Genomic DNA, 23,119 nt, shown 5'->3' on the forward strand with positions numbered 1-23,119 from the left:
GGAGCCAGCGGCTTGTTCTGGCACTCGGGGGGGCTCGGGCTCCTCCAGCCGGGGGGGGGGGGCACTCAGGGCAGGGCCTCAGGCAGCAGAGGCGAGGGGCAGGCTAGCCTGCCCAATGGTGGGTGTTCACCTGCCACCCATGTCTGGAAACATAAAGAAACCCTAAAAAAAAATAACAGAATCCTGACCAAAAGTTGGAAATCTTCCCCGCTCTAGTAATGGCACACACTGATTTCTTGAAATGATTGTCACAAACTGTTCAGCAGAATTAGTAACATTTTTGTACTGGGTTTTCATCAGTGGGGTGGTTTGGAAAGCAATGAAGCCAAGCCAACACAGAATTTGGTCAACCACAAATGACCCTTTTAATAGTCTATTCATGCCTCTGAAGCTTCCGCTGTCCTCATTGTAGTCAAAATGATGCACTGATAACATAGATAAGGGAGATTACAGATGTATGATGTGCTGGCATCTCCAAACAACCAGGATTCTCTGTGCACAACTGAGGTTTTTGTTTTTTTGTTTTTGTTTGTTTTACCTAGCACCATAAACTTTAATACCAAGGTGCTGAATGCAATGTGGTATATTTTTCATGCAGTAATGAGATCTGAACAAGTGATTTCCAGACATATGTGCTTTCGTAGCAAAATATTACTTTGTGGAGAGAAAAAAAGAAATCATCATTAAAGCATTATGCTACTTTGCAACAAAGAGAACCTTCTTCATTATGCACTGCTGCTTTTCTTCCAAATTACATTAAACATCATCATTGCATAGTTTGTCTCTCGTCTTGCTGACATTGTGTTCAGTGCTACAGAATAAACAAAGAAATGGTATTACAACATACTACAAAATTTATCTGTAAAGAATCGTATACAGTGCATATGATGATTTTGTCATTCACACATTCTTTATTTCTTATTGGCAATAGAATCATTGTTTTTGTTTGCAAGCTGAAGTCAACTTCATTAATGTAAGAGCACTGAATTTAAGATGCTGAGCAGATTATCCTCTTGGACCTTTTCACTTTCTTTTATGTTAGTGAACTGTATTTTGTTGCAGTTTATGCAAATTCACTGGCTCAATGCCATTTCACTTTAAAGCTTTTCAAAGGCATTGCATTACTTAAAGGCAAGTAGAACTACAAATGAGGTCCAACCTAGAGATCTGATTGAAAAGCAGTGCAGATAAACTGAGACATTCTGGGTTTAATGTAATAAGAACAAATGACCTACCATGTTTGATTCCAATTGATATTCCATTTAAGTTATGTTTGTACTGTTATATATTACTAATGAGAGTAGATATGTATTGTTCAAATTCACCTTCTTTTCATAGACGCTGACACAAGAATTTCTTGTTAGTAATTAGTCTCCAAGTCAAAGTTATGGTAGGCTGGCTCTATCTCCTTATATGTTAATGATGGTTATGCATCACATCAATCATATACCAGCTTCCTCACAAACTTCTATATATTGACATACTATTACCTTGAATTATAGGATTTACTATGTTCCAGGCTCACTTGTGTTCCTCTTTCTTTTCAATCATGAATAATTCTAATCTTATACATCATATGATAATCTTGCAAAGTCTTAATACAACTGGGTCACTTCACTGACATGGCAATGAAGATTGTTAATAACCTGAATGAAGACAAAATAGCCAACATGCTCATTCTGACAAGGCATAACATTTTTAAAAGAACCTAAGTGACGGAGGAGTCTCAGTCCATTTTCAAAAGTGCCTTAGGAACTTAGGAGCCTAACTTCCAGTGAAAAAAGCCTATTGGGATAGATCTTTAAAGGTATTCAGGCATTTAATTGAAATATGATTGAAATATGCAGATAGGAGTCAAGTGGGATTGAAATTAAGGAGAAAAACACCTAACACCTAAGCAGTTTTTAAAATCCCATGTGGCTCCTATCTGTATCTTTAGGCATCTAAATGCCTTTACAGATTTCTCCCTATGAGCCTAAGCCACTTGTGAACAAGAGATTTAAAATGCCTAGGATAAGCTGGGGGGGGGGAGGAGGAAGAGTACATAAGTATCCTATGATTAGAGATTACATTGATTAGGTTAGGAGTTAGGGCGAGGTTGATAAAATAAACTACTTAATTAAAAAGAAAGGAAAAGGTCAGGATTAATCACAGTTTAGTCTTAATGGTGTAAACCATGCAGGACTAGAGAACAGGATGTTAAACCCAGTGATATGGCATAGGAGACATTTAAATGATATCAGCTGCACCCAACAGGACACAAGTATCAAAACATTTTAAAATATTTTCACAGCATCCTATCAAACCAGGTACAGTAACTCCTCGCTTAACATTGTAATGTTCCTGAAAAATGTGACTTTAAGCAAAACGATGTTAAGCAAATCCAATTTCCCCATAAGAATTTATGTAAATGGGGGGGTTAGGTTCCAGGGAAATTTTTTTCACCATACACAGCAATGATGATTGTGAAGCTTAGTTGAGATGGTTAAGTCAGAGATTGGAAGAGGGTGGGATATTTCCCAGGGAATGCCTTACTGCTAAATGATGAACAAGCACTTGACTGTGCCCTGAAGGGTTAACATGTTGTTACTGTAAACTCACACTCTACAAGGCAGCACAAATGGAGGGAGGGGAGACAGCATGGCAGACAGAGACAGACATACACACCCTGTGTATGAGAGAGAGATGTACAATTCCCCTTTAAGTACACTGACCCCACTCTAAGTACATTGCCTTTTTAAGTAGATCAGCAAGTTGAGACAGCAGCTGCTGCTAGCAATCTTCCTCCTTCCTGAGTCCTGTCGTGCCCCACCATGTTCTGTGGAGATGAGATAAGTGGGGGGCAGGAGCAGGGGGGAGGGGGACACCCTGATATTAGTCTCCCCTTTCCCCCCGCACACCAAGAAGGAGGCTCCCAGGAGGAGCTCCAAGGCAGAGGGCAGGAGCAGCACATGGCAGTGGGGAGAGGAACAGCTGAACTGCCTGGCAATTGCTAGCCCGCTGGGCGGCTGCTGCAAGGGAACTTAGGGGAGCTGATAGGGGGGCTGCCAGCCCACCCTGGTTCCAAGCCCCCACCAGCTAGCTCCAATGGGCTTCTCTTCCTGCAAGCAGTGAACAAAGCAGGCAGCTGCCAAACAACGGGAGCATTGCGCAATTGATCAGCAACGTAACAACAAAACAACGTTAACCGTGACGACTTTAAGTGAGGAGTTACTGTACTATTGAAATAAAATCAACTTTGGTTATACAGATCCTTATCAAATTATGTTCATAATTGTTTAATGTATAATATTTTCAACTTTTACATTAAAGAAATGTTGAGGTTTTAACATGACAACAAAGCCCAGGAAATTGATTAAGACTTGCAACTTTTACTTTAACCTTGACCATTATGCACAGCTCGCGGAGCAAAAGAGACCTAAAGAGAATTAAAAGTTTTAGGTGTATGAGGAAAGGATCAGGCACATTACATAGAATCTATAAAAACACTACTCCAAGACTCCTTTAGTACCTAAGCAGAGAGGAAGGATGGTCTTGTGGTTAAGGCATGGGTCTGAGTGTCAAGAGATGTGTTCTTGATTCTGCCACAGACTCCTTGTGTTATCTTGGGGAAGTAAGTGGCTCAACCTTTCCATTCTTCTATTTCCCCATCTGTAAAATGGGGCTCTCTCTTCCCTAGCTCAGGGGTTACCAACTTTCCTTGAGGCCCACCTGTGCAGCCTCATCAGGCACTGTGGCCCACTATTAACACTAGTTTTAATTTTTACATACAAATAAACTGTATATAAACTGCAAATGAACAATATATGTGTTTCCTTTTCATTGTAATGTGAACAATTCTAATGTCAGAAATCCCTAGCAATATGCACTCAAAGAAATGCCTCAAGATTTTTGAAACCAAACAGTTTTAGAAAAACTACACTTTGAGCAAAATGTGGCGTTCAAACACAGACAACACAGTTTTGTATAAAACTGAACAAGATTACAAGAGTCACATGGAGTTAAAGATGTACTAAGAACTTGACTGAAGAATGCAGTTGCACCAGCAGATCATCTGGGACTGAGTTGCAGTCCACTGTCCACAGCCCATAGTTCAGTAACCACTGTCCTAGCTCATGTGGGTATTCTAAGACAATCCTTTAAAATGTGAACTTTAATGATTGATTTTGATGGCTTTTTCTCGCAAGCATAATGTAATTTTTAAAGTGTAGTTTTAATAACAGGGTGACTTTTTCTTTTTACAAGAAAAATGTAGTTTTGCAGGATTAAAAAAACAAAACAAAACAAAAAGCATTAATTGTAGCTATGCTTGTTTAAATTGCTATTCTGTTTTGCTCCAGATGAAATTTACTTGTTTGTGTGTTTGCCTCCACAATGCTGCCTGGTAGTAGGCTAGTTTTAAATTCAGTATTCTCTAAGCAAAAAAACCTATTTCCTTACAGTAGTTTGCAAGTTGTTCTATGGATTCATGTTACATCTAATGGGCTAAAACCAACTCCTGTGGTCTTTAAATAGCAAAATTTAAATTTGAAGTGCAAAGGTATCATTATAATCTAATACTTTTTTTTGAAAGATGTAATAATGTTGCAGGTCATTTCCTTTGTCACTGTAACTGCGTGTGTGGTGCTTACATTTCACGATATTAAAATTAATGCAGCTGACCTGAGTGATACTTTAAAATATTACAATATAATCTTTTTCATAAGAGTCAGAAATTAATACATGTGACTGAGTTCTCTTTGAATTTATGAAGAATAAATCTTAGATCAACTCATTTGGATTTATATTCTACTAAATAGCTGGAGTTTTGTATTCTAGAAGGCTTTTAGATGCCATTCAGATTTTAAAATGTTCCAGAATAAACATTGAGCCATTTGAAAGTATGTCCTATTAAATTATACTTATTACCCAAAGTAAATATCAAATTAACATACACACTAAAAGTCATTATAAGTAATAACCGAAATATCTTGTACAATGAATAGATGTTTGCGGATTTCAGGATTAAATGGAACTGCACACATATATAATATTACTAGCTAGTTTAAATTTAAGATTGACACTTTCAGAAATGAATCTGCATTTTGGATATACTCAAAAGTGTCAGGTTTAAGTTTAAGACTTAAGTTTAGGTTTATGTTTAAGCTTAAACTAGCTAGAAATCCAAAACAAGAACATTAGATATATCCTCAATATCAGAAAATAAATTGCATTTAATTCAGATAGGTTTCCCCTCACAGCTCCAAATATGCTCACTATGACAAACTAATGCTAAATAATATTGAAGCAAATTCTATTTTCTATTATATATGTGCAAACTCAATTACTTTATTGAGCTTGCCTTGGTGTAACTGAAGGTAGAATTTAACCTACTTTAAAGTATAATCTTCTAGGAAATATTAAATTTTCTGCAGTAAAAGAGCAGCTAATAAAGTAATAAAAATATCCAGTAAAACAATCTTTGAAAAAAGGAAAAGCTATTTTTCCATCACATATGTCTTCCTTTGCATTTCAGAAAATACCAGGGTTACAAATATCAATTTAAAATACTTTGTTCTGTTCTGTTCAAATTTTAAGACCACATTTTTCACCTTGGTATCTGACTCTTTTATGCGTAATTCTTAGATTTTTTTCTAACATGATATTATGGATTGCCAGAACATGGTACTTAGCTACTTCATGTGGTGGTAGCTATTTCACATCATATAGAGAAATCTACTCCTACCTTGAAGTTTATAATTTCACAATTTTACACATTTCAATTTTTTTCACAAAAATACCAAGATAGCTATCTTGGGCAATTTGAATCATGGAGAGAAAACAAATAAGAAAACAAAAAACAAACCAGAGACACACATGAATGAATAGTGTTATATACACAATCATACATGATAAAAGAAGCCTGGGACATATTGCTCTCTGATTTTACTACCACAAGCAGCACAAGTATCTGCATCAGATCTTCTTTGTCAGATTCCCTACCTCATGGTCTGATCAAGACAGATCACAAGGAGCACTGACTCAACTGCAAGAGAGAGTTAAAAGGCATGTCTACACTTACCTCGGGAGCGATCGATCCAGCGGGGGTTGATTTATCGTGTCTAGTGAAGACGCGATAAATCGACCAGTGAGTGCTCTCCTGTCGACTCCAGTAGTCTACTGGAGTAAGAAGCATAGGCGGAATCAATGGGGGTGTGGCAGCAGTCAACCTACCGCAGTTAAGACACCCCGGTAAGTAGCTCTAAGTATATCGACTTCAGCTATGCCATTTTCGTAGCTGAAGTTGCTTAACTTAGACTGACTTAGCTCACCCCCCTACCCCCCATAGACCAGGCCTTAGTTACTATCAGGTCATTCCACTGAATGGAAGCACATGGTGGTCCAAATAAGAGATGTCGTCTGTTGCTGTGGGACTGCTCTCACTCAGCATGGCCATGCTCTGCTGGAGAACCATGAGAAAGCCCTGGATTACTAGGAGTGAGACTCCTTGTAAGTGAGGGCAAAATTGTGATTTTTGACACTAGTTCCTCTCACATGCCTCTGACACTAGTTCCTCTCACATGCCTCTAAACATGTAAAGAGAGAAATCATTCATCTTCATTCAGTTCTGTCTGACTCCTCCCTGTACTCTTTAAAGGCTTCATCAACCATCCTAAAACATAAACTAAAAGAGTCTTAGTTTAGTACCTCACCAATACTTTTCTGGGTCTTCAGCTCCTGATGCTTCATTATCTGTCTGAGGCACCCTCCCAAAGAAGGCTGGAGGATGTGCCATTTCTCAATGATAGCTACATTCTCTGCATACTATATTTGTGCCCAGCATAACAACTGAATTGTGATTATATATTGTGGTCATCCAAAGAATCTATATCTGACACATGGCCCACTGATTGGGACACAGCTCCCCATTATTGTTGGAAATAAAACAAAGAAAAAATTACAGAATTATATTCAGAAAAAGTAGAACTTTCTGTACCTTAATATTATAGGCAGGCTTGAAAATCCAGTAGGGTTCAATAGTATGTGTGACATCACCATCAGGATTCCAGCTTTGGCATCTCACCGGATGAGGGCTTGTGAGGACTTTGTGACCTAGAGAATGAACTAATGAGCAATAGCAGTATGCAGTATGTTTAAGTGGAACATTCATCACATAACCTTCAGAATTTTAACTTTTGAACATGCTCAAGTTCTTTGTCATTTCTTTCTCCTCTCCAGCCCCTCCTTCATTTTTCAAAAGACCCACCTTGGAATGACTGAACACCTACATTATTCTATGATCTGAAAGAAAAAACAAACTAAATTATTCACAATGTACAGTTGCAAGCCAAATTAGTTTTTGTTTTGTTCTGTTTTATATTTATTTCCAGGCTTATTTCACTTTGATTCCTGGTGCTGAAGCTTTCAGGAAAAAACAAAACCCAAACCACACCAATATCACTAGACTGGAGATAAAATACACAAGAGTTGACAACACTGCTTCTGTGTGAGGGCTCTGGTTGCATTAAAGGACTGTTTCAGACTTCATGGTATTACCTCTGTCATCCAGATATCTCTGATGCTATTTCATGATGAAGGGAAAATGGTGGTCGTAGGGTCAGTTTGTCAACTAGTGGCTTTTCCGCTTAAATTTATAGAAAAAGTAGTTGATCCCAAAATATTCCATCTTACAAAATAGGTATTAAGGGGAACAAAGTAGAGAAGATAGAGGCTGTTATTTCAAGTGGTATGAAGCCTTCCCGTACTATACAGTTCTCATTTTTCAGGAAAGGACAGAGGAGTTGTTATAGGAGGAAGCTGTTTAGAAGTACTGCAGGGTAGGTAGGAAAGGTCTGTAGGAAAAAGTATGTGAACTCGCCCAACCCCTCTGAGTTCTAGTGATCCCCAGTGCAACACATCCTAGTCCTCTCTGGTAACTATGGAAGACCAGGAGCTCTATAACCATACAAGCGGCCTTACTGGGTCAGACCAATGGTCCTTCTAGCCCACTATCCTGTCTTCCAACAGTGGCCAATGCCAGGTTCTTCAAAGGAAATGAACAGAACAGGGCAATTATTGAGTGAAACATCCCGTGTTGTTCACTCCCAGCTTCTGATAGTCAGAGACTAGGGATGCCCAGAGAATGGGGTCACATCCCTGACCATCTTGATTAATACCCATTGATGGACCTGTCCTCCATTAACTTACCTAATTCTTTTTTAAACCCAGTTATAGTTTTGGCCTTCACAACATCCCCTGGCAATGACTTCCACAGGTTGACTGTGTGTTGTGTGAAGAAATACTTGCTTTTGTTTGTTTTAAACCTGCATCAATTTCATTGCATGAACGCTAATTCTTGTGTTATGTGGAGTAAATAAGATTTCCTTATTAATTTTCTCCACACCATTCATGATTTTATAGACCTCTAGGTTATCCCCCCTTAGTTGTCTCTTTTCTGAGCTGAACAGGCCCAGTCTTTTTATTCTTTCCACATATGGAAGGCGTTCCATAAACTTAATCAGTTTTGGTGCTCTTCTCTATGTCTTTTCCAAATCTAATATACACTTTTTAGATGGGTCAACCAGAACTGCATGCAGTTTTAAAGATGTGGGTGTAACAATGGATTTATATAGGAGCATTATGATATGTTTTATCTTATTATCTATCCCTTTCCTAATGATTTCTAACACTCTGTTAGCTTTTTTGACTGCAGCTGCACATTGAGTGGGTGTTTTCAGAGAACTATCCACAATGACTCCAAGATCTTTCTTTAATGGTAACAGCTAATTTGGGTGCCAACATATGGGATGTATGGTTGGGATTATATTTTGCAATGTGCATTACATTGCATTTATCAGCATTGAATTTCATCTGCCATTTTGTTGCCCAGTTATCCAGTTTTGTGAGATCCCTTTGTAGCTCTTCGCAATCTCCTGTGGACTTAACTTTCTTGAGTAATTTTGTATCATCTGCAAATTTTGCCACCTCGCTGTTTACTCCTTTTTCCACATCACTTATGAATATGTTGAACAGTACTGATCACACTATAGATTCCTGGGAGACACCGCTATTTACCTCTTTCCATTCTGAGAACTGATCATTTATTCCTATCCTTGTTTCCTGTCTTTTAACCAGTTACTGATTCATGAGGGAATCTTTTCTCTTATCCCATGACTGCTTTCTTTGCTTAAGAGCCTTTGCTGAGGGACCACGTTAAAGGTTTTCTTAAAGTCCAGGTACACTATATCCACCCTTGTCCACACACTTCTTGACCCCTCAGAGAATTCTGATAGATTGGTGAGGCATGATTTGCCTTTACAAAAACCACATTGACTCTTCCCCAACAAATCATGTTCATCTATGTGTCTGATAGTTCTGTTCTTTACTGTAGTTTCAACCAATTTACTTGGTACTGAAGTTAGGCTTACTATACCATAATGGCCAGGATCATTTCTGGAGCCTCTTTTAAAAATCGGTGTCACATTAGCTATCCTCTAGTCATCAGGAGGATAGCTAATGCAATCCAATACTACCACTCCACAGGGTAGCTGCCTGGGCATAAAGCCAGCATCAACTTAGGCTAAATCTGGTCCACTGTATCTATAGTGTCATCCTGCTGTACTGAATATTTTTTCCTTGGGAAAAAAATAGCCAAAAGTTTGAAAACCTCTGGTCTTCTATTAACAAGCAAAAATGTGATTCAGTGTACCACTTGGCTGTTATAGGTCCCTCGGCACACATGCTGAATCAGGTAATTTGCCATATCCAATTCTGCATATGACTCTGAACATACACTAGGGTTGGATCTATGAAATCATTAATTGAATTACCTTCTGGATGTGACAAGTGATGTATTAGTCTGTGCTCCCCTTGTGATTTCTGAGGCATTAAGCCTAATGGGGATAATCAAATGTATGGAGACAGATTTGAGCCAAGGCTTTCCTGCTCTACATAATTTATGCAGATCAACTTCTTCTAGTTGCAGTGCTGACTTAAGACTATTTTTTTTCCTATTTGAAAAGAACAAGAATATGAATTTACTTTTCATTCTATTCTGAACTCTTCTAAAACATCACTGTAAGATTGAAATGGTTATTAAAGGATTCTAGTATAATAGATGACTTTAGCTTAATTACATGTCTTTACTATGCTATGCTGTGCGGTGCATTCGTGTTCTCTGTATGTTGAATTGTCTCCTCATTTTACCATTCAGATTTATAAGCTTTTTAGTCCATCTGTAGTAACTATCAATAGTAGGTTTTCTACTGCTCTCTTGTTAGTAGAGACCCACAAAATTGAAAGCTAAGCTGTTTCCAACCTTCCCCAGAGACCTTGGAGACCGCATCTAGGTTTGGTGGTTCAGTCTGTGATAGTGTTATGGACCAGCCATTAAGCTTGGCCCGTGATTGAGCTTAACCAAAGCTCAGTGTATTCAGATCTGGAATTTAGGTTCTAGATCATCAGTATTTTAAAGTACACTAAGTCCAATTTTTACTTTACTGACAGTGCTTGCTTTGCAACCAGTTCACCATCTGTCTAGGGAAGCATATATTGCAGAAAAAGTGTAATATATTTAAGGTCAGTTCATGATCTCGTTTCTGGAAGGCACAAATGAAACCCATGTTGCACATACGCTTAATCTCCGGTTTGTATGAATGCATCCATGCTATACCTGTATAAGAAGTGCATAGCCATAAACTTTATTCCAAAGATTTTAACTTTCTAATATATCTGAACTATTCTTTATGTATGACAAGACAATAGGTATTCTAAATACTAGTATATTTCAAATCCTCTGTAAATTCTGCATAATAGATTTAGGTAAAATATTCAGCAAAGAAAATGTAGCAATTAGTTGAACTTTCCTAATCATCTCTGTGCTTGCTTAAGGAGATATTTACATATGAGAAGGCCTTTCTATTCAATTCTACTTGGAGATGCTTTATTATTCAATTGATGAGTATTCTCCTTTGCCACCAGAGTTTTGGTGCATTTAACTTATTCCTCAGTTTTCTAGAATACTGTAGTTTTTACCAGATTTGATTTTGCAGCAGTTTATATGCTCCAGCCTCAGTAATTTAAAAAATATGCTATTTTAATGATTACTATTTTTATGAAACACATACAATATTTCTGTGAGGCAGATGCTAACTACTGAACCTTCATGAGGACATAATACAATAAGCAATACAGGCCATACAAAAGCACACCTACATACACTAGGGCTTTTTCCATTATAATTTGATCCTTAATTTTGTTGTAAAAAAGCAACTTATAGGGGTTATATTCTCCATGTGACATCTAGTCCCACTTAGATGAATCTGTGCTTGACTTGGGTGTCAACATTATTTTGTTGTGAATGTGGATTTTGCCAGTGGTCACTGCCATTGTCACCTTGAGACAGGATTGCTATAATACCCTTTTCTGCTGTAATGCCCTCTCCTTTAGGATGAGCCTTAATACCACTGGAAAACTTCAGCTTTTGCAGAATATGGGAGCCCATTTGAGGAACATTTCATGAAGAAAATGCATAATACACCTTCTGCTCTACAATCTGCACTAGATTTGTATTAGCTTCCTGATGCAATTTGTTGGTTATAGTCTTTTAAGATCCTAAGTGATTGGGTCCTGCTTATCTCAGAGACCACCACTCTTTTCTCATGATTCCATACCCTAGTCAAATTATACACTCACAGAAATGTAGGGCTAGAAGAGACCTTGAGGAGTTATCAAATTTAATCCCCTGTGCTAAGGCAGGACCTAGTAAACTGAGACCTCCCCTGACATGTGTTTGTCTAAGTTATTGTTAAAATCTTTCAATAATGGATTCCACAACCTCCCTTCAAAGCCTGTTCCAGAGCTTAACTACCCTTATAGCTAGAAAGTTTCTTAATGTGACGGGTTGGATCACAGAACCCCGCTTGGGAGCTGTCATCTAATGTGCCAAAACTACTTCTGCCCCTGCTTTCCCTGTCAGCTTGGGACCCCAGCACTCTGTCTTGCTGAGTCAGACACACCCATCTGCTCCAACAAAGACCCAGGGTCTGAATTACTTGCCCCAAAGCTGCAGACTTAACTCAGAGCAGCCTACAGAAGTATTCCTGTCTTTAACACTCAGATGCCCAACTCCCAGTGGGGTCGAAACTCAAATAAATACCTTTTACTCTGAATAAAGCTTATACAGCTTTATTCAGAGTAATAAATTGTTTGCCCTCTATAACACTGATAGAGAGATATGCACAGCTGTTTGCCCTCCCAGGTATTAACACTTACTCTGGGTTAATTAATAAGTAAAAAGTGATTTTTATTAAATACAGAAAGTAGGATTTAAGTGGTTCCAAGTAGTAACAGACAGAACAAAGTGAATTACCAAGCAAAATAAAACATGCAAATCAAAGCCTAATACAGTAATATAATTGAATACAGATAATATCTCACCCTGGAAGATGTTTCAATACGTTTCTTTCACAGACTGGATGGCTTCCTAGTCTGGGCACGATCCTTTCCCCTGGTACAGCCCTTGTTCCAGCTCTGGTGGTAGCTAGGGGATTCCTCATGATGGCTCTCCTTTTTGTTCTGTTCCACCCATTTTTATATCTTTGCATAAGGTGGGAATCTTTTTTCCCCTCTCTGGGTTCCCACCCCCCTCTTCTCAATGGAAAGACACCAGGTTAAAGATGGATTCCAGTTCAGGTGACATGATCACATGTCACTGTAAGACTTCATTACCCACTTGCCAGCACACAGGTATACAGGAAGACTTGCAGGTAAAACAGAGCCATCTGCAGTCAGTTGTCCTGGTTAATGGGAGTCCTCAAGATTCCAAACCACCATTAATGGCCCACACTTTACATAATTACAATAGGCCCTCAGAGTTATATTTCATATTTCTAGTTTCAGATACAAGAGTGGAACATTTATAAAAATAGGATGATCACTCAGTAGATTGTAAGCTTTGTAATGATACCTTACAAGAGACCTTTTGCCTGGAGCATATTCTAGTTACATTATATGATTTTATGAAAATATGCTAGAGTGCAATGTCACACCTAATATCTAACCTAAATCTCCCTAGCTGCAGTTTAAGCCCATTACTTCTTATAGGTTCATAGATTCTAGGACTGGAAGGAACCTCGAGAGGTCATTGAATCCAGTCCCCTGCCCTCATGGCAGGACCAAATACTGTCTAGACCATCCCGGATAGACATTTATCTAACCTACTCTTAAATATCTCCAGAGATAGAGATTCCACAACCTCCCTAGGCAGTTTATTCCAGTGTTTAACCACTCTGACAGTTAGAAACTTTTTCCTAATGTCCAACCTAAACCTCCCTTGCTGCAGTTTAAGCCCATTGCTTCTTGTTCTATCCTTAGAGGCTAAGTTGAACAAGTTTTCTCCCTCCTCCTTATGACACCCTTTTAGATACCTGAAAACTGCTATCATGTCCCCTCTCAGTCTTCTCTTTTCCAAACTAAGAAAACCCAATTCTTTCAGCCTTCCTTCACAGGTCATGTTCTCTAGACCTTTAGTCATTCTTGTTGCTTTTCCCTAGACCCTCTCCAGTTTCTCCACGTCTTTCTTGACATGCGGTGCCCAGAACTGGACACAATACTCCAGTCAGCGCCTAACCAGCGCAGAGTAGAGCGGAAGAATGACTTCTTGTGTCTTACAACACACCTGTGAATGCATCCAAGATTCATGTTTGCTTTTTTTGCAACAGCATCACACTGTTGACTCATTTAGCTTGTGGTCCACTATAACCCCTGATTCCCTTTCTGCTGTACGCCTTCCTAGATGTCTCTTCGCATTCTGTATGTTTGAAACTGAGTGTTCCTTCCTAAGTGGAGCACTTTGCATTTGTCTTTGTTAAACTTCATCCTGTTTACCTCAGACCATTTCTCCAGTTTGTCCAGATCATTTTGAATTATGACCCTGTCCTCCAAAGCAGTTGCAATCCCTCCCAGTTTGGTATCATCTGCAAACTTAATAAGCGTACTTTCTGTGCCAATATCTAAGTCATTGATGAAGATATTGAACAGAGCCGGTCCCAAAACAGACCCCTGTGGAACCCCACTTGTTATACCTTTCCAGCAGGATTGGGAATCATTAATAACTACTCTGAGTACAGTTATCCAGCCAGTTATGCACCCACCTTATAGTGGCCCCATCTAAGTTGTATTTGCCTAGTTTATCAATAAGAATATCATGCGAGACCGTATCAAATGCCTTACTAAAGTCTAGGTATACCACATCCACTGCTTCTCCCTTATCCACAAGACTCGTTATCCTATCAAAGAAAGATTTGTTTGACATGATTTGTTCTTTACAAATCCATGCTGGCTATTCCCTATCACCTTCCAAGTGTTTGCAGATTTCCTTAATTACTTGCTCCATTATCTTCCCTGGTACAGAAGTTAAACTAATTGGTCTGTAGTTTCCTGGGTTGTTGTTATTTCCCTTTTTATAGATGGGCACTATATTTACCCCTTTTCCACTTTTCTGGAATCTCTCCCGTCTCCCCTGATTTTCCAAAGATAATAAGTAGAGGCTCAGATACCTCCTCTATTAGCTTCTTGAGTATTCTAGGATGCATTTCATCAGGCCCCGGTGACTTGCAGGCATCTAACTTTCCTAAGTGATTTTAAACTTGATCTTTTTTTTTTATTTTATCTTCTAAACCTACCCCCTTCCCATTAGCATTCACTATGTTAAGCATTCCTTCAGACTTCTCGGTCAAGACCGAAACAAAGTAGTCATTAAGCATCTCTGCATTTCCAAGTTTCCTGTTACTGTTTCTCCCTCCTCACTGAGCAGTGGGCCTACCCTGTCCTTGGTCTTCCTCATGCTTCTAATGTATTGATAAAAAAAGACGTCTTCTTTCCCTTTATCCCTGTAGTTAGTTTGAGCTCATTTTGTGCCTTCACCTTTCTAAGCTTGCCCCTGCATTCCTGTGTTGTTTGCCGATATTCATCCTTTGTAATCTGTCCTAGTTTCCATTATTTTTCAATATGACTCCTTTTTATTTTTTAGATCATGCAAGATCTTGTGGTTAAGCCAAGGTGGTCTTTTGCCACATTTTCTATCTTTCCTACCCAGCGGAATAGCTTGCTTTTGGGCCCTTAATAGTGTCCCTTTGAAAAACTGCCAACTCTCCTCAGTTGTTTATCCCCTCAGTCTTGATTCCCATGGGACCTTGCCTATCAGCTCTCTGAGCTTACCAAAATCCTCCTTCCTGAAATCCATGGTCTCTATTTTGCTGTACTCCCTTCTACCCTTCCTTAGGATTGTGAACTCTATGATTTCATGATTACTTTCACCCAAGCTGCCTTCCACTTCCAAATTCTCAACGAGTTCCTCCCTATTTGTTAAAATCAAGTCTACAACAGCTTCCCCCCAGTAGCTTTTTCAACCTTCTGAAATAAAAAGTTGTCTGCAATGCAGTCCAAGAACTTATTGGATAGTCTGTGCTCTGCTGTGTTACTTTCCCAGTATATATCTGGATAGTTGAAGTCCCCCCACACCACCAAATCTTGGGCTTTGGATGATTTTGTTAACTGTTTAAAAAAGCCTCATCCACCTCTTCCACCTGGTTAGGTGGTCTGTAGTAGACTCCTAGCATGATATCACCCTTGTTTTTTACCCCTTTTAGCCTAACCCAGAGACTCTCAACACTTCCGTCTCCTATGTCCATTTCCACCTCTGTCCAAGTGTGTAAATTTAATATAAGGCAACACTTCCTCTCTTTCCCCCCCGTCTATCCTTCCTGAGCAAGCTGTACCCATCCATACCAACATTCCAATCATGTGTATTATCCCACCAAGTTTTGGTGATGCCAACAATGTCATAGTTGTATTTATTTATTAGCACGTCCAGTTCTTCCTGCTTATTATCCATACTTCTCACATTTGTATATAAGCATCTAAGATACTGATTTGATCTTGCCTCCCAGTTTTGCCCTGACCCTCCTTTCTCTCTGCCATTATGGCATCACCAAAACTTGTCTCTGACCCATCTCCCAGGTCTCCATGTTTCCTACTTACCTGTGGGCTTTGCTCACCTGTCCCCATCGAACCTAATTTAAAGCCCTCCTCACTAGGTTAGCCAGTCTGTGTCCAAATAGGGTCTTTCCCCTCCTCGAAAGGTGAATGCTATCTCTACCTAGCAGTCCTTCCTGGAATAGCATCCCGTGGTCGAGGAAACCAAATCCCTCCTGGTGACACCATCTTCACAGCCAGGCATTCACCTCCACAATGCACCTGTCTCTGCCCGGGCCCCTACTTTTGACAGGAAGAATCGAAGAGAATACCACCTGTGCTCCAAACTCCTTCACCCATACTCCCAGAGCCCTGTAGCCACTCTTGATCTGCTCAGTGTCACACCTTGCAGTATCATTTGTGCCCATATGGATGAGTAGCATGGGGTAGTAGTCAGAGGTAGTAGTCGACAATGCCTCCGTAACGTCTTGGATATGGGCCCCCAGCAGGCAGCAGACCTCACGAGATGAAATGTCAGGGCGAGAAATATGTGCCTCCATCCCCCTCAGCAGAGAGTCTCCAACCACCACTACCCTACGTTTCCTATTTGCAGTGGTGGCAGCAGACCTCCCAGCCTTAGGGGTATGAGGCTTCTCCTTCTCTGCTGTAGGGGGTGATTCCTTCTCTCCTGTATCAAGAAGAGCATAATGGTTACCTATTACCACGGCAGGAGGATTCAGGGCAGGGGTGGTGCACTGCCTGCTGCCAGAAGTAACCAGCTGCCAGTGTCCACCCTGAGCCATCTCCTCCTCCACCAGTGGTGTATCAGCAGTCCTGTGTGCTGGGACAGCTACCTCAGCTGTCTCCACATGGACACTGTCCAGGAATTGTTCGTGGATTTGGATGCTCCTCAACCTAGCCACCTCCTCCTGTAGCTCCCCCACCTGCTGAAGGAGAGATTTCACCAGCAGGCACCTTTCACATTGGATAGTCCTCCCAGCCTGGATATCAGTAAGTGGGAATTGCAAATCACAGTTTCTGCAAAACCTCACCGGGATCTGGGTAGAAGCATCCATGCTCAGGTGCTCTGTCTGGCTACAGTTGCAGGTGGAGGAGACAGAAGCAGTGCTGGCACAGGTGTTGCGAGTCTTCCTAACCATTGTAGGCCTCCCTCTGTCAAACTCCCTCTCAAACTCCCCTGTCTGCAGCCCTCTGTCCGCTTCACTTGTCCATAGACATCAATTGATTACAGTCCTCATTATAGCAACCCTTAACAGTTTTTGAGCTGTTGATTTAAGAAGCAACATTGTTTGAGGGACATTTGGTCCTATTTCTGATTTGTTTCTGCTATTCTCTATGGCACCGTATTCCCATAACAGCTTAAACATAAGTTTGTGCCCTGAACATAAGATTCAGTCCATTTTTAAAAACATAATTGAGTAATGTAGGTCTCAGAAACCTGGATTTGCCTTTGCTTTTAGGAGGTTAATAGATGTCTCCTCTGGTAGTCTTCTGTTCTCCATGATGTGTGTACCTACAGAAATTCACAACCTCCTCATTTGCCTTATAAGACCTCCCATACAGGGGATATGATTTGATCAAAAGTGAGTTAGAAACAGCACACAACACCAGCCTGGATTATATCATTATCAAAAAAATCAGATCTTGAGGGGGAAAGTTACTGCTGACCAGATAGAACAACTTGCTACCTTCTGCATCCATGCTAATGTCCACTAGTTCAGGAATATCAAGTAATTTTGAGGCTAATGAAGAGCTTTGGGATAATGGTAGGATGACAAATAGGAATGAGGATATGGAGGTAGATATTACCACATCTGAGGTAGAAGCCAAACTCGAACAGCTTAATTGGATGAAATCAGGGACCCAGATAATCTTCATGAAAGAATATTAAAGGAACTGGCACATGAAATTGCAAGTCCATTAGCAAGAATTTTTAGTGAATCGGTAAACTCAGGGGTTGTACCGTATGACTGGAGAATTGCTAACATAGTTCCTATCTTTAAGAAAGGGGAAAAAAGTGATCCGGACAACTACAGGCCTGTCAGTTTGACATCTGTAGTATGCAAGGTCTTGGAAAAACATTTGAAGGAAAAAAGTAGTCAAGAACATTGAGGTCAATGGTAATTGGGACAAAAAACAACATGGTTTTACAAAAGGTAAATCCTGTCAAACCAACCTGATTTCCTTCTTTGAGAAGGTTACAGATTTTTTAGACAAAGGAATTGCAGTGGATCTAATTTACCTCAGTTTCAGTAAGGCGTTTGATACGGTTCCACATGGGGAATTATTAGCTAAATTGGAAAAGATGGAGGATCAATATGAAAATTGAAAGGTGGATAAAGAACTGGTTAAAGGGGAGACTACAATGGGCCGTACCGAAAGGTGAATTGTCAGGCTGGAGGGAGGTTACTAGTGGAGTTCCTCAGGTTTTGGGATCAATCTTTTTATTCCTGACCTTGGCACAAAAAGTGGGAATGTGCTAATAAAGTTTGCGGATGACAAAGCTGGGAGGTATTGCCAATACAGAGAAGGACCGGGATATCATACAGGAAGATCTGGATGACCTTGTAAACTGGAGTAATAGTAATAGGATGAAATTTAATAGTGAAAAGTGCAAGGTCATGCATTTAGGGATTAACAAGAACTATTGTTATAAGCTGGAGAGGCGTCAGTTGGAAGTAACGGAGGAGAAGGACCTCGGAGTATTGGTTGATCACAGGATGACTGAGCCGAAAATGTGATATGGCCATGAAAAAAGCTAATGTGGTCTTGGGATGAATCAGGCAAATTATTTCCAGTAAAGATAAGGAGGTGTTAGTACTGTTATACAAAGCACTGGTGAGCCCTCATCTGGAATACTGTGTGTAGTTCTGGTCTCCCATGTTTAGGAAGGATGAATTCTAAGTGGAACAGGTTCAGAGAAGGACTACTAGGCTGATCCGAGGAATGGAAAACCTCTCATATGAAAGGAGACTCAAAGAGCTTGGCTTGTTTAGCCTAACCAAAAGAAGGCTGGGGGGGAGATATGATTGCTCTCTATAAATATATCAGAGGGATAAATACCAGGGAGGGAGAGGAATTATTTAAGCTCAGTACCAATGTGGACACAAGAACAAATGGATATAAACTGGCCATCAAGAAGTTCAGACTCAAAATTAGACAAAGGTTTCTAACCATCAGAGGAGTGAAGTTCTGAAACAGCCTTCCAGGGGGAGTAGTGGGGGCAAAAAAATATCTGGCTTCAAGACTAAGCTTGATAAGTTTATGGAGGGGATGGTATAATGGGATAGCCTAATTTTGGCAATTAATTGGTCTTTGACTACTAGCAGTAAATATGCCCAATGGCTTGTGATGGGATGTTAGATGGTGTGGGATCTGAGTTACTACAGAGAATTCTTTCCTGGGTGTCTGGCTGGTGAGTCTTGCCCACATGTTCAGGGTTTAGCTGATCGCAATATTTGGGGTCAGGAAGGAATTTTCCTCCAGGGCAGATTGACAGAGGCTCTGGTGGGGGTTTCATCTTCCTCTGCAGTTTTGGGCACAGGTCACTTGCTGGAAGGTTCTCTGCACCTTGAAGTCTTTACACCATGATTTGAGGACTCCAATGGCTCAGACACAGGTTTGAGACAGGAGTGGGTGGGTGAGATTCTGTGGCCTGCATTGTGCAGGTCAGTCTATTAGATCAGAATGGTCCCTTCTGACCTTTAAAGTCTATGAAATTATATGCAATTTCTATTCCATAGCACATCTAAAATGCATGATGGGCTTGCTGCATTTTGTGGCACGTTACTGTGGTGAGACATTATGCACACATACTTTCTTGGCTCTAGTATGCAGTGTCACACTTACATATATTTAGGGGTATACAAAAATGGCCTGCTGGGGAAGTGCCAGTTTTTTAGTTACCCTCTCAACCATTCTCTCTAATCAGCCCATCATCCCAGGAGTCGCCACTGCACTCAGGTTTAGTGCTGTAAGTGTGCTGAACATATCTAATCATAATGCAGGGAGATGCTATGGCAAGCTTTCCTGTTCACAAAGCTCTGTTAATATGAAATATCAAATTCTACAGCTCCTCTGCTATTCCATCTTTCATATAAAAGTATTTTCAGGCCAAAGTCTGCCCTTTAGATGTTACATATAAGTACCATAGCTCTGACTTAAGTATTTAAGTATTGCATGAACCTAGGTATGATTAAATTACTCAGTATTATAAACTTTGGAAGGGTAAGATGAGCTCCTGCTTATACTACAAAACTGAGCTATGGCCATGAGAACACATCTTTCACTCCTTATTAAATTAGAGCCAGCTGCTGCCTTTTGGAAGAGGAAAATGCTGAATACTTCTGAAAATCTTTGCTTACTCTCAGTAATATATCATCCTTGATCTACTGCATTCAGAACTCCGTGATATCAATCAAGGCCAGTATATACACCTGTAACAGTAGTAGAATTATACCAAAAGATGATGCTGTTTCACAAACAGGGCCGTCTCCAAGTTTTTTGCCGCCCCAAGCAAAAACCATGTTCCCGCACCCCCCCAGCCCCGTCCCAACTCTGCCCCTTCCCCACCCCATCCCAACCCCTTCCCCAAATCCCAAGCCCCGCCTCCTCCCACAGGCGTTCACATTTCCCCTCCTACCACTCCCTCCCAGGCTTGCCTGGGAGGGAGGGGGGAGAAGCGGAGCAGCGGCGCACTCGGGGGAGGAGGCAGAGGTGAGCTGGGGGGGGAGAAAGCAGTTCCTCTGCCTCTCCCCAGGGTTACTTCCTGCGGCCCTCCCCGTGCCCCCCCACTGCGTCAGCTCGCCTCCGCTCCACCTGCTCCCCTGAGCATGCTGCTGCTGCTGCTCCGCTTCTCCCCCCTCCCTCCCAGGCTTGCCGCAAAACAGCTGATTCACACAGCAAACCTGGGAAGGAGGGGAGAGAAGTGGAGCAGTGTCACGCTCAAGGGAGCAGGTGGCAGTGGAGCAGAGGTGAGCTGCGGGGGGGAGTGGTTCTTCTGTCCCCGCCCCCCCCGGGTTACTTCCTGCAGCCCTCCCCATACCCCTCACCTCAGGGCCGGTCCCTGGCTTTCTGTGCCCCTAGCAAAACAAACAAACAAACAAACCACACACACACACACACACACACAAAAAAAGGAGCCAGAGTGCCGCCCCTTTGAAAGCACATGCGGAGTGCTGGTGCCTAGAGCTGGCTCTGTTCACAAAGGCAAATATGGAAGGAATTTGCAGATTTGCATTTCAAAAAACAGTTAAACCATTCCTGAGGCTAGACTTCAGCATTAGTTTCAGTATTCATGCTTTGTTCTGGTCTCAAAGCTCCTAACACTCCCTTTAATTTTCTGATGCAAATATAAACTTATTGTTTTAGTCTTTTCACGGATTTACAATTTTCCCTCCTGATCCACCATTTTCTAATAGTGTAATACATGTTAATGTGGGTAAAATTACCTGAAATCAACACTTAGTCAAGCTACACTCTTGTGAAGGAGCCTTCAAGCACACATGCTGAAGATATGTGGATATACCATCTCTGCTTTTTCAGTAGGGTGACAAGTAATATTTGAAGATCCAATAATACACTATTGGATTACTGTAGTGTTTAGAGACTTCAGTCAAGTTTGGAGCCCTGTTGTGCTAGGTGCTGTACATATACATAGGAAAAAGGCTATTCTTGCTCCAATGATCTTACGATCTAAACAGAAATCTAAACCTAAACAGAAAAAGGATGGGGGACAGGTATATTAAATGTCCAATTTTACACACCAGGAACTAAGAGTGTAAGTGACTTGCTGAAGGTCACATATGAAGTCTTTGACAGAGACAGGCACTGAACCCAATGCTCATAGGTCTCAGTTCAGTTGTAAACACAAGACCATCTTCTCCCACTCAGTTATAGAGGCTGTAACCTGAGCTATAGATTATGAGTAAAAAATCCCAATTATCCCTTTGAGGATTGATAGGTTTTTGTCCCAAGATCAGGCTCAATATTATTAAAAATTATATAGTTGGTAACCCTGATGTGCACAGTGAAACACTCACACTGTAGGAACTCTTATATTTACAAATAAATATTTTGTTATTAATACATTTATCAAAGTCACACACACTCTAACTCAGTAAGGTAGAATAGAGATAATACAGAAAGTACATCTGAACAACCATACTCACCATCCCTTGCAGAACAACCTGAAATGTTGGCCAATCTCTTCATCACTATCACCTTCCTCATCTTCACTGGTAGGCACCATTCTGGCCCTTCCTAAGGGCTCCCCTATTGCCCTGGGATGCCACTTTTATATGTTACACTGACGTTACCATGTCTAATGCATATTTAATAGGAGTTTCTCCCCCTTTTCTTATTTGTATTTCTTCCCCTTACCAATGTTAAGGTGTCCTTCTAGAGGTTAGTGTATCTATGTTTTCACCACCATTATCATATATGTCAGTTTGTTGCCATGGCACTTTTGCAGTCAGATGTTCCATCCAAAACCTTCCAGAAGCTGGTGTCAGTTTATGTTCTGTGGTTATATCATTATGGAAAAAATTCCCCCTATACTGTACTTCCTGTTCCCCAAAGTTTGAATTACCTAAGTTTATCTATCCCAAAGTTCCTAGGCCTCAAGCCTCATGCTAACTGCTGTAGCCAATGTCTTACAGGATACCAGCCTGTAGATTCCTTGTTTTACTGCTGAATATAATAAAACAGAATATAATGGAGGGAAGCTGGCCCACTGGGTTACAAGCTGGTTAACAACCATTTACATATATAAACAGAGCCATATTTCAGACATTCAGATTCCAGAAATTATGCTACTATGTGATCAGCTTCTAGAATATGTTCTCAGTGGACATATGTACTTCTTTTCTTCCAAAATGAAAATGACTAAAAGTTTTAATTGTGACTTTGATTTTAACACACTGAATATTTTCTTTAATACCCCTAAAATTTAAAAAGAGTGTGATTAAAATATTTACTAGCAACAATGAGATTAAAATTCATCCAACCCCTTCAGATGGATAGGGATTACCTACAGCAGCAGAAGATGGATTAGGGATGCATCAGCTTCCTTTAATTCAGGTAGGGACCATTGGATGCCTGGTTTGCCATGAGGAACACTAAGATTATGTCTATACTTGGAGAA

The 23,119-nt window shown here is 40.5% G+C and overlaps 1 protein-coding gene and 1 long non-coding RNA gene across 2 annotated transcripts in view; one reads left to right on the forward strand and one right to left on the reverse strand.

The window, feature by feature from the left end:
• Positions 1 to 23,119, forward strand: part of NCAM2 (neural cell adhesion molecule 2) — a 262,107-nt gene that overhangs the window by 101,295 nt on the left and 137,693 nt on the right. The gene's annotated exons all lie outside the window — the stretch shown is intronic.
• Positions 543 to 22,397, reverse strand: LOC123363515. Its single transcript, XR_006576787.1, has 3 exons — positions 22,146 to 22,397; positions 6,977 to 7,092; positions 543 to 811 (listed from the first exon to the last, which is right to left on the reverse strand). It is a non-coding gene; the product is annotated as an uncharacterized LOC123363515 (long non-coding RNA).

The sequence above is a fragment of the Mauremys mutica genome, chromosome 1 (assembly GCF_020497125.1).
Source record: "Mauremys mutica isolate MM-2020 ecotype Southern chromosome 1, ASM2049712v1, whole genome shotgun sequence".
NCBI classification, from domain to species: Eukaryota; Metazoa; Chordata; order Testudines; family Geoemydidae; genus Mauremys; species Mauremys mutica.